The sequence below is a fragment of the Balaenoptera ricei genome, chromosome 1 (assembly GCF_028023285.1).
Source record: "Balaenoptera ricei isolate mBalRic1 chromosome 1, mBalRic1.hap2, whole genome shotgun sequence".
NCBI classification, from domain to species: Eukaryota; Metazoa; Chordata; class Mammalia; order Artiodactyla; family Balaenopteridae; genus Balaenoptera; species Balaenoptera ricei.
Window position 1 is genome coordinate 155656408 of NC_082639.1, and position 14935 is coordinate 155671342.

Consider the following 14935-nt stretch of genomic DNA (forward strand, 5'->3'; position numbering starts at 1 on the left):
ACTATCATAGATTTATACATATATATATAAATCTATAAAATAAATGCTGATAGTATTACAAGAAGAAATTTAGAAATATATAATACTTGTGTAAATATTTTAACACGTATTTTAGAAACTGATAGATCAAGGACTCAATATTTGTAACAATGCAGAAGATTTTAACAAAGTTGTTCTCTCTCATATACATATGGAATATAATGTAATGCAACACACATAACACAACATAACATAGCTTTATTCTTATGTCCAAGGCATAGGGAGCACATATGATTTTTAAGCATACATGTATTATTTTAGAAAGTTGATCATACATGGTAAGATTACAAAAGTTCTCAAAATTTTCTAATAATTGATATCATAGAAGACATTTTATCTTATTACAGTATATTAAAATAAATACAAGTGGACTTTCCCAAAAATTTGTTGGAAAAATAATAATCTATGGTAAAAAAATAATTGAATCAGTAAAAAATTTCTTCCTATAAAATACATCAAGCCCACACAATTTTATGGAGAAATTTTACCAAAAACTGTAAGTCATAGTTCCTATCTTATACAATCTGTTTTAGTGAATGAAAAAAAAAGGGCAAACTACCTACATGTGATATCAAAATTAGGCACAGAAAATATGAGAAATAATATTAATTGTTCAGTTTCACTACCATGTAGATGAACAAATTGTGATAACATGTTAGCAAATCCAGACTTGTACTTAGAATACATCATGATAAAACAGGGTTCATCCCAAGAATGAGAAGATGCATCAACATTAAAAATAAGTAAAACAGGTAAATAAATAGAAAATCTATTTATATTATTCAACACAGTAACAGAAAAAAGGGAGAAAAGGTGAGCATCTCAATGGATCTAGAAAAATATTCTATAAAAATCAGTACCTGTCCATAAATTAAGGTGAAAAAAATAGTACATTAACAATAGAAACAAACTTCCTTAACCTGATAAAGCACATCTACCCCAAACCCATAGCAATTGCTGTATTTTAGATTTTCAGATTTTAGAAACATTCACATTAAATTCAAGACAAGAAGCTATTCACTAAAACCACTTCTATATAGCAATTACTGGAAGCTCTAGCCAATTCAAAAACACAGTAAAAAGAATTAAAGGTTATAATTATTGGAGAGAAAGAGGCACAATTGTTATCTGCAGATGATTGCATACAAAATAGAAAAGAATCCACAGACAAACCACTTAGATTAAAAAAGTTCAGGAAGTTTGCTGGAAATAGGATCAACATACAAAAATGATTAAAATGTAAGATTTTATTTAACAGTTATTGGAAAATAGAAACTTATTAAAAATTCCATTCACAATTACATTCAAATTTACATGGTACCCAAGGAAAAAATATAGAAAATAGTATTTAATACTTTTATGGAAGAAACTTATAATATCAAATAAGATAAAAACATTTTGTTAATGCATATACAAGCTCAATATCAGGGACATGTACTATAAATTATTACTCAAATTGACCTACAAAGTTAATGTAATTCCAATAAAAATCTCAGTAGATTTTTTTCATGAAATTTGGTGAACTTATTTAAAATTCCTGTGTATGAGCAGATGTTCAGAAATAGGCAGGGCAGCTATGAGAAGAACTTGGGGAATTTGCTCTTCTAGATATCAAGAATTATTTTAAATCTATAGTGATTAAAACAGTATGGCAGGGCTTCCCTGGTGGCGCAGTGGTTGAGAGTCTGCCTGCCGATGCAGGGGACACGGGTTCGAGCCCTGGTCTGGGAGGATCCCACATGCCACGGAGCAACTAAGCCCGTGCGCCACAACTGCTGAGCCTGCGCGTCTGGAGCCGTGCTCCGCAACGAGAGGCCGCAACAGTGAGAGGCCCGCGCACCGCGATGAACAGTGGCCCCTGCTCGCCACAACTGGAGAAAGCCCTCACACAGAAACGAAGACCCAACACAGCCAAAAATAAATAAATTAATTAATTAATTAAAAAAAAAAAAACACACAGTATGGCATTTTGTAGGGTTAAAAATAGATTAATTAGACAAACTCGATAGCTTAGAAATAGACTCTGGCTTATGTGTATATTTGGTTTATGAGAGAGTTGGCCTCAAAAGTTGAAACTTATTGGAATAATTGGCTATCTGTATGGCAAGAAAGAGAATTAGATCATTACCTCTATATAAAAAAATAAATTCCAGGTAGATTAAAGGCTTAGATTTGTTAAAAAATAGTTTTAAAATAAAAAAGGACAATTTTATGATCCTGTGAAGAAGAATATGTTTAGATACATGGAAAAAAAGCACAAGTTGTAAAGAAAATTGATTCATTTACATTAAAATTTTAAATGCCTGCATGACAAAAGTTAACAAAGCCAAACCACAAAGATTTTTTGTAACATACATAACAAAGAATCTCTCCAAAATATATAAAGAACACTTCACCAACAGTAAGATAATGATGATAGCTAACATTTATTAAGTATTTACTCTATGACAGGATCTGTTCTAAGTGGTTAGTATGTATTAACTCCCTTAACCACTATAATAATCCTATGAGATACTATTTTTATCTTTATCTTACAGATGAAGAAACTGAGCCACAGAGAATTTAAGTAACATATCCAAGTACAAGCAACTGTTAATGACACATTTGGAATCGAAACTAAAGCAGTTCAGAGTGTCTGCTGCTAACCACTATGTAGAATCGTGCCCCTCTCCCTGCAAAAGAAAAATAATTCTGTTGAACAGCAAGCAAAGATATGAACAGGTTATTCATAGAAGAGTTGCTGGAATTGCCAGTAAAGATGAAAATATGCCCAACTTCATTAATCAGAAAAATGTAATTTAAAATTTTAATGATGTTTCTCACCCATCAGATTGGCAAAATTTATAAAAGTCTGAGAATACCAAATGGTGACCAGATTTCACAAGATACGAGTTCATATATCCTGCAGAATAGAGTGTAAACTGGCACACAAACGTTGGAGCAAGATGGCAATATTTAGGAAAACAGACCTATAAGTACCTGATGACCCAGCAATTTCACTTCCAGGTAAACTTACATATAAAGAAAAATGTGTGTAACGATATTTAATGCATTTTTTTAAATAAGCAGATAATTGGAAGGATTTTAAGGGAAAAAATTGTGGTATTGTAATAGGATGTAATGCCATTTAGCAATTAAAATTAGTGAATTACATTTACATGTATCAATGTGGATGAGTCTAAGATTGCACCATTGAGTGAACGAAGCATTATGTAGTACATATAGGTATGTAGAATATGATACCATTTAAGTCAGCTTTTAGGACATGAAAATTCTATAAACTGTTTATGGTACTTATATGGTCCAAGTATAAATACACGGAGGGCAGAGAAAGGGAGTGAATGAGACTGCAGAGTCATACACAGCAGATTTAGTCACATCTTTAATATTTTATTATAAAAATGGTATATCATGCACATATAAAATTTATTAATTCTGTTGTTGGGTGCACAGGTTGATTTCTCTCCATGTTTTTCTGTATATTTTTAATATTAAAAACAGAGGGAAAAAAAAAAAAAACAAGAGGAAGTTGATTAACACATAGTCCTTACTCTCAAAGAACTCATCTCTATTCATCCCGGTACAGAGTTCCGTAAGCAAACAGTACTATTTTAAGTAATAAAGGCACAACAAGAATAATGCTTCCTGTCTACTAAGCTTTGTTCCATCCTTCTGACTTTCTGCTTTTACCTGAGTTAGGAGATAAATTAGACCTGAAGCAGGACGCAGTGGTCATCTATGCTTCTCATAGAACAGATGAAGAAACTGAGATCTATAAATGACCTAAGATCAGACATTATATGTAGCAATTGAGTGGTAGAGTTTAGAGCAGAATCCAGATCTCAGGACAAATAAGAAGGCACAGAAAGGAGGTCAGCAGGCCAAATTAGGTCCACAGACAGGTTTTGTTTGACCCATATGTCATTTAATTAAAAAAAAAAGAAATGTGAACATTATTACAAACTGTGTGTATAGTTAGCCATAACCCCGCCAATCCCTATTTTCTCGTGTGGATACTTTATTTATTGATGTTACCTACCTGGCCCTTTAATATATTTGCATTTCTGATCCTCATAATAGAATCTTTGACTTGGAGAAGGTCACCTATATCCACCCAGCCCTCACTGTAATTCCCTCAACAACATCCCTGACAAGTGTGATGCACCTCTGCTTGCACACTTCAGCTATGGGGAGCTTACCAGCTCTCAACATAGCCCAGCTAATTTCTGAACAGCTCTGAATGTTAGAAAGTTCTGCCTTATATGGAGTCAAAATGTACTTCTTGTAACATCCCACTCATTATCCCTAGCCCAGCCCTCTAAAAAGTTTCATGAAATAAATCTAACTGCTCTTGTAGAAATATTTGAAGACAGCTTTTACTGTTAAACTAAATCATTTCTTCAGGATAAACACTGTAGATTTGTCCAACTCTTCTAGAGTTGCTTGGTTTTCCTATTCTTTGCTAACTTGGTTTGCCTCTGGAGCTGCCATCTTGAATGTGGTCCAGCTCCCCACTACTGGAAGGCAATCAAGAGAGACTGTTCATGGTGATCACCATCAATACTCTTCATCTACTGTTTAAACCATCCAGCTATTTACAACCAGAAGAGTAACATGACTTCATTTCTGCCTACTTCTCCAGACTTTTCTACACTTTCTCCATTTTTTTCTCATCTTTTCCTTTCACCTTTTGCCCTAGTCACACATTGTCTTCACTCCAACAACAATAAACTATTTGGAGTTCCCTAAATCAACCATGTTATTTTGTATCACCATGTCATTCATATCTTGTTCTCTCAACACGGAATGTTTCATCAATGACTTCTCTTTGGAACTCCTATTTATTCTTCAAAACCCAGCTTTAATGTTACTGTCCCTGTGAGGCTTTTCTATGCCTTTAATCCTTCCCTTTTCCTCTTTCACACTCCAATCTAAGTTAATCACTCCCTCCTGCACGCTGTTTCCCCGCTTTATATACACTTCTATTCTTGCACATTTCTCACTGGATTATAATTATTGGTCTGCATCTCTCTCTCCCTCTTTTATATTACAGTCTCTTGGATGGACAGTGCCTTACTTCTTTTTGTAACTGAAACAGTAAGCACAGGGACTGGCACATAATAAGTGCTAAACAGATACTTTTTGAGTTGAGTGCAACTCTGAGACCACTGGATATATTGCACAGATAAAGTTTGTCTTGAGGACAGCTTGAGTTTTCTCCATTTTCCAAATTGAATTGAGTTGCTTGAGAACAGGAATCATGTTTTATTTTTCTTGCTCTCCTAGCATCAAGCACAATTCCCATCAGTCACTCAGATGATTGTTTAAATCAATAAACATGATTCAGAGGTATGAGTGCAATGAGATTTCACTGAAAGACAGACTTTTGTTTTGGTTTTTCATTCTAGAGAAGGAAAAAGTGTATATAAGCATAAAGATCAAATTTGTATTCATACATATATGTACACAAATATCTGTAAATAGCTACCACTCTATGTGTGTGTGTGTATATATATATATACAGTGTTGCCTTTGCACATCCAGGAATATATACATCTTCTGAATTGCAAAGTGCACTCCAGGTTATTTGAAGTCTTGTACAATATGTCTAGCCTTCTAGGCAAAGTTTCTTGTTAATTTCCTCTGCCTCCATGAATGTATGATTTATTTAAAGAAACTTCCATGCAGCAAATTAAACAACATTTGTTCTACCTACAGGGATAATTCCCCAGCATCACAGAGTTGGCAGGCCCCATTACAAAGGTTTATGTAAAAGCAGTGGTCCAAATCAGAATCCCAAGTACAAAAGTGTCTGCTGGTGTATTGCCACAAGATATACTCCAGTGTCTAATTAGCCCAGGGAGGAATAAGGGGAAAAATAAAAACAAAAACAAAACTCTAGTGCTAAAAATGATTGTGGTTGTTGATTTTTTTTTTCATTTCCTTTTTTCCCCTTTGTCCTGAATCTCCATCATTTCACAGGGATGTACTCAGAAATTGATATAATTAACTGGATTTCTTTCTTAGTCACTTCCTTGATATCTGTCTTCTTCTCTTCTTCTTTCTCTCTCTCTCTTTCTTTTAAAAAGAAAACCTATATTTTTGTTGTTTAATCAGAGATACCAAACATTTAACCATCTGTTTCAAATTTTTTTCATAGGAAAAGACCTCGAGCCATTTCAGTCTGAACCTCTGGGAAACTATCCAAGAGAGATGAGAAATATACCATACCTAATCTTTACTCTGTTCCTTTGCAATTCCAACCCAAATTAAAGAAATCATAAAATAAGCTGCAAAGTAAGGAATCCATGAATTATTAGATATCAACAATTAACATTCTTATCCAGCTTGCAAATCCATATCATCCTAAAGCAAGGCCAATTTATGACTGGAAAAAGGTAGATTTACTTGATAAATTCTGATAATATTTTAACTTTTACTCCCATTTTCCCTGGGCTCAGTGTCTTAGGAGATATTCTGTGGTGGGGGGTGCACTCTTGGCACATCTCATATCTTAGTTCATGATTGAACACACTCTTTAAAACACCTATATGCATTCATTGATACAATCAATATATTTTGAAAACTTACTCTGGGAATATAATCATGCATGGTATTATTCCTATCCTTAGCAGTATTCCAGTAAACCATTGCTTCATAATAAGCCACTCCAAAGCTTTGTGCTTTTCTCTATTTTTCTCACAGTTTCCATGAATCAGGAATTCAGAGGGCATGGTGGGGATGACTTGACTCTACTCCACAATGTCTGTGGTCTCAGCTGACAAACTCCAGGCTGAGTGTGACCAGATGGCTGAGGGCTGAAATCATCTGAAGTTGTATTTAGCATCACATGTCTGGCAGTAGAATCTGTTGGTTGTCTGGGACCTCAGCTGGGGCTATTGGCCAGTGTTCATGTGGCCTTTTCATGTATTGGGTTTCTAATATGACTCCAAAGGAGAATGTCCTAACTATAAGCAAAAGTTGTGTTGCCTTTTCTGACCTTTTCTCAGAAGTCAGGTTGTATCACTCCTACTGCATTCTATTGGTTACAAGAAAATCACAGCCCAAATAGATTCTGGGGAAGTGAACATAAATCCCATCTCTTGATGAAAGGTGTGTCGAGATCACATTGTACAAGAACATGTATGATGGAAGATATTTTCTGTGGCCATCTTAGAAAATGCAACCTGCCACAGGTAGCTTATAGTGCAGTAGGAAAGTTAGACATGTAAACAAGTCAATGCAAGAAAGGGTCATAGCACTGTAACAGAAGACTGTCTTGAGTGCAGTAAAACCCCTGCATATCTGGAGAAACTGTGGAGGGCAGGAAAAGTTTCCAAAAGGAGGTGAGTCTTAGGTGGCTAGGTTAGACATAGGGTGATATATTAATACATTTTAGTGGAAGTTGTTGAATTTTTGGTTTTTGAGGCATAACTTACATAAAATACTGGTAACACATACATTTAAAACATAACTTAGGTTAAAAAACAAAATAGAAAGCCCTTGTACTCTATAGTGCCTTTCAAAATCCCTTTGCTAGTTAGAGGATGAGCTTGAGAAGGGGTATAGTAACTGTTCTGGGACTGCAGCAAACATTGGGCATGATGAGAAGTTGCAACGTGCCAGGCAAGTTATCACACAATCATGACAAATCTTTACCTGTGTAGAAGTTCCAGAAGTTGTGAAGGGCCAGCAGGAGAATGTCAGCCAGCCAGGAATCACACTATTCTAAGGTATATCTTTATTCCCACTTAGCAGATGTTACCCCAGCGGTCACTGAATCCAAGTTGCCACAAGCTGGGGGTGTTGTCTGTTCTCCCCAGGTATTGGGACTTGATGGAACTGTGGATTTGTGGAGATTTCAGGGGCTGGTACTCAAGGAATTCAACCATTTTATGACTTTATTTGAGGATAAGGTCAATCCTTGCAGCTTTAGGGTAGTACAAAGGCAATAAGAGAGGGGCTAATATTCCTAGACAGGAGAGAGGCAGAACATGTGTGCATGAATGTCCTCCAAAGCAAACGGGAAAACCTTTGTGTTTTATTTATTTTGTGTAATTAAAGGAGCATCACTGTGCCATCCATGCTAAGCCAGAGCTTTTAATTCAGTAGAAATGAAATTCTAACCCAGTGTGTGCTTAACTTCCCCAGCACAGTAAAACCATTTCTCTCTTTGTCTCTGTCTCATCTCCCACTTTGTAGTGAAGAGATGTACAGGGCTGCAGTACAGTCTGAAAGTGGGAAACCACACTGGCAATTTCTGAGTGATGTCTGAAGGAATGAATTGAAGGACTTGCCTGGGGTGGAGACACAAGACAGACCATGCATTTATAGTCACCGCTGGGTTTGCATTTTGCTTGCACTGCTTATCTATGCATATTCTTTTCTGTTCCAACATACAAAGGAAAACATGCCCAAGCAGATGCTTCCCAGCTTATCATTCCATATCAACCCAGGAACAAGACAGGTTTTCAATTTCTCCATTTGTGAGTGCAATTAAAAGTTGGCAGAGGTTGCTGTGAGGGGAGAAAATGAACAGTTGTGCATAATGGCCACTAAATAGAGAGATGACATCCATGAGGGTGGGGTGGGAGATGAGGAATGGATCTGGGACTCATCTCACCAATATCTGATGCCTGGGAGTTATGGTTAGTGATATTAAGCTATGTGTTTATGCACTTAGACTTGCTCTTGTTTGCTTCTGAGCCTGTGTCCATGTTATTTGCCTGTATTTCAAACACTTTCTTCAGTCCCCCAATGGGGGATACTCCATCTCCCTCCACACTTGTTCTTCATCTTTCTAACTCCAACTTGTCCTTCAAGTTTCAATTTTGATGTTACTTCTTACAGGAAGCCTTCTCTTCCTTTTCAATATTTGGTTTGTCACCTCCCTCACACTCCTCCCTTAGTCCCTGAACTTATTTCCAATAAAGCTTTCTCATGTGGTACCATTATTTCCTTTTTCTTTTTTGCCTTATTTGATACCCTAGACTGAAAGGTACTTGAGAGCAGAAAACGTATATTCTCTGCTGTTGTATTTCAATACATATAATAAAATACCAACTAAATTGTAGGAGCTCAAACAAAATTATAGATTAGTAAGGTAAAGAGATATAAGCCAGAAGTTGCAGAGAAGTATGTGGTCAGAGTTAAAGTCCAAATGGATGGGTGAAAAGATGAAAAATGAACTGAGATTTTACATCAACCAGATTAGAAAAAAGAAAATAGAGTGTCAAGGGAAGAGATCAAGATGGCCGAGTAGGAGAATACGGAATTTACCTCCCCCCATGAGCACGACAAAAATACATATACACATGGAACAGTTCTCACCAAAGACTAACTGGAGACTGGCAGAAAGACTCATCTAAAAGCAAGGCTGTAAGAAAGATCCATACGGAATCAGATAGAAGGCTAGAGAAGTGGTCAGTTAGGGACCTGTGCCTGTGGGAAGGGACTCAGAGGAAAAGGGAGATTACATAGGAAGAGAGCCACCCTGGGGGTGAGGGTTGGAGCACATATAGGGTGCCTCAGCACTGGTGTCTGACACTGGAAGGCGAGTCCCTTCGGCTGGTTGGAGGACAAGCAGGATTAATAGGTGGGCTGTGAGAAGTCTGGATTCTGCTCATGAGGAGGACACACACTTGCTTATTCCTGAAATAAGTTGGAGAGGGTAGACTGAAACTGCATGGGTCCCTGACCAATTTCTCCCATCCACCCTAGTGTGTGCCCTGACCTGAGCCCGAGTAAATGCTCCAGCCCAGCTTGCTATGTGACATAGGACCACACTGTAATGAGGGCTTCTATGGCTGAGGGGATAGCTCAGCTGTGAGGTACAAAGGCAGCTCAGGACTGGAGCATCATCTGAGCAGTGGTAGGGCAGCCACTACTTTTGCTGATACAGGCAATGCATGAGAAGTGGTCTGGGTTGCTGACTATGACCGGGGCTGACACAGCCTGTGCCCCAACCCATATTGAGCACCTGCACCAGCTCCATTGCTGCAGCACTGCTCACTTCTGGGGCAAGTGTGCTGGTACTGGGAGCAGGGAGAATCATACACTTAGAGGAAACAGAGCCAGCTCGAACTTGACCTTCAGTGTTTCTACTCCAGCATCTTGGGACCTGACCCTACTCTATATAGGGAAGTGACAGCCACTGAGCAGAGGAGAAGCCCCAGCTCACACTGGCTCTGGCCCTGGCCCATCCAACTCCAGTCCCACCTCCTACCAATCTGATAGCTGCCAGCACTCCCTGAGGAAAGATGTGACCTGTGTTTATGTCAAATACAGCTCTCCCACCAAAGCCACTGGGCACATGCAGACTGTATTGGGATTCTCCCATATAAGGATACCCCTTCAAGACTACAATATGTAACTGTTTCACATAATTTTATAGAGACAGAGAAAGATAAGAAAAATGAGAAGACATAGGAATTTGTTTCAATTGAAAGAGCAAGAGAAAACCCCTGAAAACACAACTAATGAAATAGAGATAAACAATTTACCAGATAAAGAGTTCAAAACATTAGTAATAAGAATGCTAACTGAATGAGGGAAAAGAATAGATGAACACAGTGAGAATTTTAACAGGAAATTAGAACATATGAAAAAGAACGAGTCAGAAGTGAAGAATACAATAACCAAAATGAAAAAAAAAAAAACATACTGGAAGGAATTAATAGCAGACTAGGTGATACAGAAGAACGCATAAGTGATCTAGAAGACAGAATGATAGAAACCCCCCAATCAGAACAGCGAAAAGAAAAACAAATAAAAAAATGAGAGCAGTTTAAGGGACCTCTAGGATAACATCAAATGTAACAACATTTGCATTATAGGAGACCCAGAAGGAGGAGAGAAGGGCTCAAAAATGTATTTACTAAAACTATGGCTGAAAACTTCCCAAACTTAAGAAGGAAACAGATATCCAGGTACAGAAAGCACAGAGGGTCCTAAGCAAGATGAATCCAAACAGATCCACACTAAGACATATCATAATTAAAATGGCAAAATTTAAAGATAAAGAGAGAATTCTAAAGGCAGCCAGAGAAAAACAAAGAGTCATATACAAGGGAACCCCCATAAGGCTGTCAGCTGATTTTTCTGCAGAAAATTTGTAGGCCAGAAGGGAGTGACATGATATATTCAAAGTGCTGAAAGGGAAAAACCTGCAATCTAGGATACTCTACCCAGCAAGAATATGAGAGTTAAAGACTTTTCTGACAAGCAAAAATTTAAAAAGTTAATCAATGCTAAACCTGCTTTAAAAGAAACATTAAAGGTATCGTCTCTAAAAGGAAAAGAAAAGGCTATAACAAGAATTAAGTATATAGGAATGGAAAAATCCCAATAGTAAAGGCAAATATATAGTAAAAGCTGAGGATCAACCACTTAAAGAAGCTAGTACAAAGATTAAAAGACAAAAATCTGTAAAATCAACTATAACTACAATAAACAGTAAAGGGATACACATGAAAATGTAAAATATAACATTGAAAACACAAAACATGGAAGAGGGGAGTAAAATTGTAGATCTTTAAATGTGTTTGAAATTAAATGACTATGAGTTTAAAACAAGTAGAAATATTTATAGGTCAACATATATGAACCCCATGATAACCACAAATCAAAAACTAGAGAGAAAGAAACATAAGCTACCACTGAAGAAAATCATCAAAGCACAAGAGAAAGAAGTACATACCTGTCAATAATCACTTTAAATGTCAATGGACTAAATGTTCCAATCAAAAGTCAAGGAGTGGCTGATTGGACCAAAAAACAAGATGCATCTATATGCTACTTACAAGAGATTCTCTTTAGAACTAAACACACACTAACTGAAAATAAGAATGGAAAAAGATATTTCCTGCAAATGGAAATGACAAAAATGTGGGGATAGCGATATTCATATCAGACAAAATAGACTTCAAAGTCTATAATAAAAGACAAAGATGGGTGTTATATGATTATAAAGGGATCAATAGAAGAAAAGGATATAACACTCATTAACATATACACACCCAATACAGGAGCAACTAAATATATAAAACAATATTAGCAGACATAAAGGGAGAAATTGACAATAATACAATACTAGTAAGGGACTTTAACACCCCACTTACATCAATGGGCAGATAATCCAGATAGAAAATCAATAAGGAAGCAGTGGTCTTAAGTGACACATTAGACCAGTTGGTCTTAATAGATATCTATAGGATATTCCATCCTCAAACAGCAGAATACATATTCTTTTCATGTGCACATTGAATGTTCTCCAGGATAGAGCACATGCTAGACCACAAAACAAGTCTCAACAAATTTAAGAGAATAGAAAATATACCAAGCATTTTCCCAACCACAATGGTATGAAACTAGAAATCAATTACAGGAAGAAAAATAGAAAAAGCACAAACATGTGGAGACTAAACAAAATGCTACTAAAAACCAATGGGTCAATGAAGAAATCAAAGAGGAAATCAGAAAATATCTTAAGACAAATGAAAATGGAAACATAACTTTCCAAAATCTATGGGACGCAGCAAAAGAAGTTCTAAGAGGGAAGTTTATAGTGATACAGGCCTACCTCTAGAAACGAGAAAAATCTCAAATAAACAACCTAACCTACTATTTAAAGGAATTAGAGAAAAGAATAACAAACAAAGCCCAAAGTTAACAGAAGGAAGGAAATAATAAAGATCAAAGAGGAAATAAAATAGGGACCAAAAAAACAATAGAAAAGATCAATGAAACCAAAAGTTTTTTTTTTTTTAAAGATAAACAAAATGATAAACCTTTAGTCAGCCTCATCAAGAAAAAAATAGAGGGACACAAATGAACAAAATAAGAAATAAAAGAGAAGAACTAACAACCGATATCACAGAGATACAAAAATTCATAAGAGAGTACTATGAACAGTTATATGCCAACAAAATGGACAACCTAGAAGAAATGAACAAGTTTTTAGAAACATACAACCTTCCAAGACTGAATCAGGCAGAAATAGACAATCTGAACAAACTGATCATTAGTAGTGAAATTGGGTTTTTAATAAGAAAACTCCTAGCAAATGAAAGCCTAGGACCAGATGGCATCACAGGAGAATTCTACCAAACATATAAAGAAGAGCTAATATCTATCTTTCTCAAACTATTCCAAAAAGTTAAAAAGGGTAGAACACTCCCAAATTCATTCTATGAGGGCAACATTATGCTGACACCAAAACCAGACAGACACTATAAAAAGAGGAAAATTACAAGCCAATATCTCTGAAGAATATAGATGCAAAAATACTCAACAAAGTATTAACACACAAAATTCAACAATATATAGAAAAGGATCATACACCATGATCAAGTGGTGTTTACTTCAGGGATGGAAGGATGGTTCAATATTCACAAATCAATCAAGTAATATGCCACATTAACAAAAGGAACAATGAAAATCATACAATCATCTCAACAGACACAGAAAAAGCATTTGACAAAATTCAACATTCATTCATGATAAAATCTCTCATCAAAGTTGGTATAGGACTTCCCTGGTGGCACAGTGGTTAACTGTAAATGTAAAACTGTAAACCATAAAACTCTCAGTGGAGAACATAGGCAGAACATTCTTTTACATAAACTGTAACAATATATTTTTTGGATCTGTCTCCTAAGGTAAAGGAAGAAAAACAAAGGAAAAAACAAAAACAAACAAATAAACAAGAAACAAATGGGACCTAATTAAACTTAAAAGCTTTTGCACAGCAAAGAAAACATTGACCAAAGGAAAAGACAGCTTACTGTATGGGAGAAAATATTCAACATTGATTTGACTAAGTGGTTAATATCCAAAATACATAAACAGCTCATACAACTCAATACCAAAAAAACCAAACAACCTGATTTAAAAATGTGCAGAAGACATGAATAGACATTTTTCCAAAGAAGACACACAGATGGCCAGTAGCCACATGAAAAGATGCTCAACATCACTAATCATCAGAGAAATGCAAATCAAGACCACAATGAGATATTACCTCACACCTGTCAAAATGGCTATCATCAAAAAGACCACATATAACAAATGTTGGCAAAGATGTGGAGAAAAGGGAACACTTGTATACTGTTAGTGGGAATGTAAGTTGGTGCAGCTACTATAGAAAACAGTATGGAGGTTCCTCAAAAAACTAAAAATAAAACTACCATATGATCCAGCAATTCCACCGCTAGGTATATATCCAAAGAAAACAAAAACATTAATTCAAAGATATACATGCACCCCAATGTTCAGAGCAGCATTATTTACAAAAGCCAAGATATGGAAGCAACCTAAAAGTGTCCATCAACACATGAACAGATAAAGGAGATGTGGTATGTTTATACATGGAATATAACTCAGCCATTAAAAAGAATAAAATTCTGCCAATTGCAACAACAGGGATGGACCCAGAGGCTATCATGTTTAGTGAAATAAGACAGAAAAAGATGAATATTTCACTTATATGTGGGATCTGACAAAACAGAAACAGACTCACAGGTATAGAGAACAAACTAGTGGTTACCAGTGAGCACAGGGAAAGGGGAAGGGGCAACATAGGGGTATGGAGTTAAGAGTTACAAACAACTATGTATAAAATAAATAAGCAACAGGATATACTGTACAGCACAGAGAAATAGCCATTATTTTGCAATAGCTTTTTTTATTTGTGTGTGTGTGTGTGTGTGTGTATGTTTTATACCATACATGCTATTTTAAAATAGTTGTACATTTGTTTAATTTTATAAACAAACATATATTGGAAGGTACACACTCAAACACGTTCTGATAAAGGCAAAAATCGTTGAGTTTGGAGACACTTAGTATAGCTGTTTGTCAGGTACTATGCTAAGCATTTGATATACATTATTTTAGT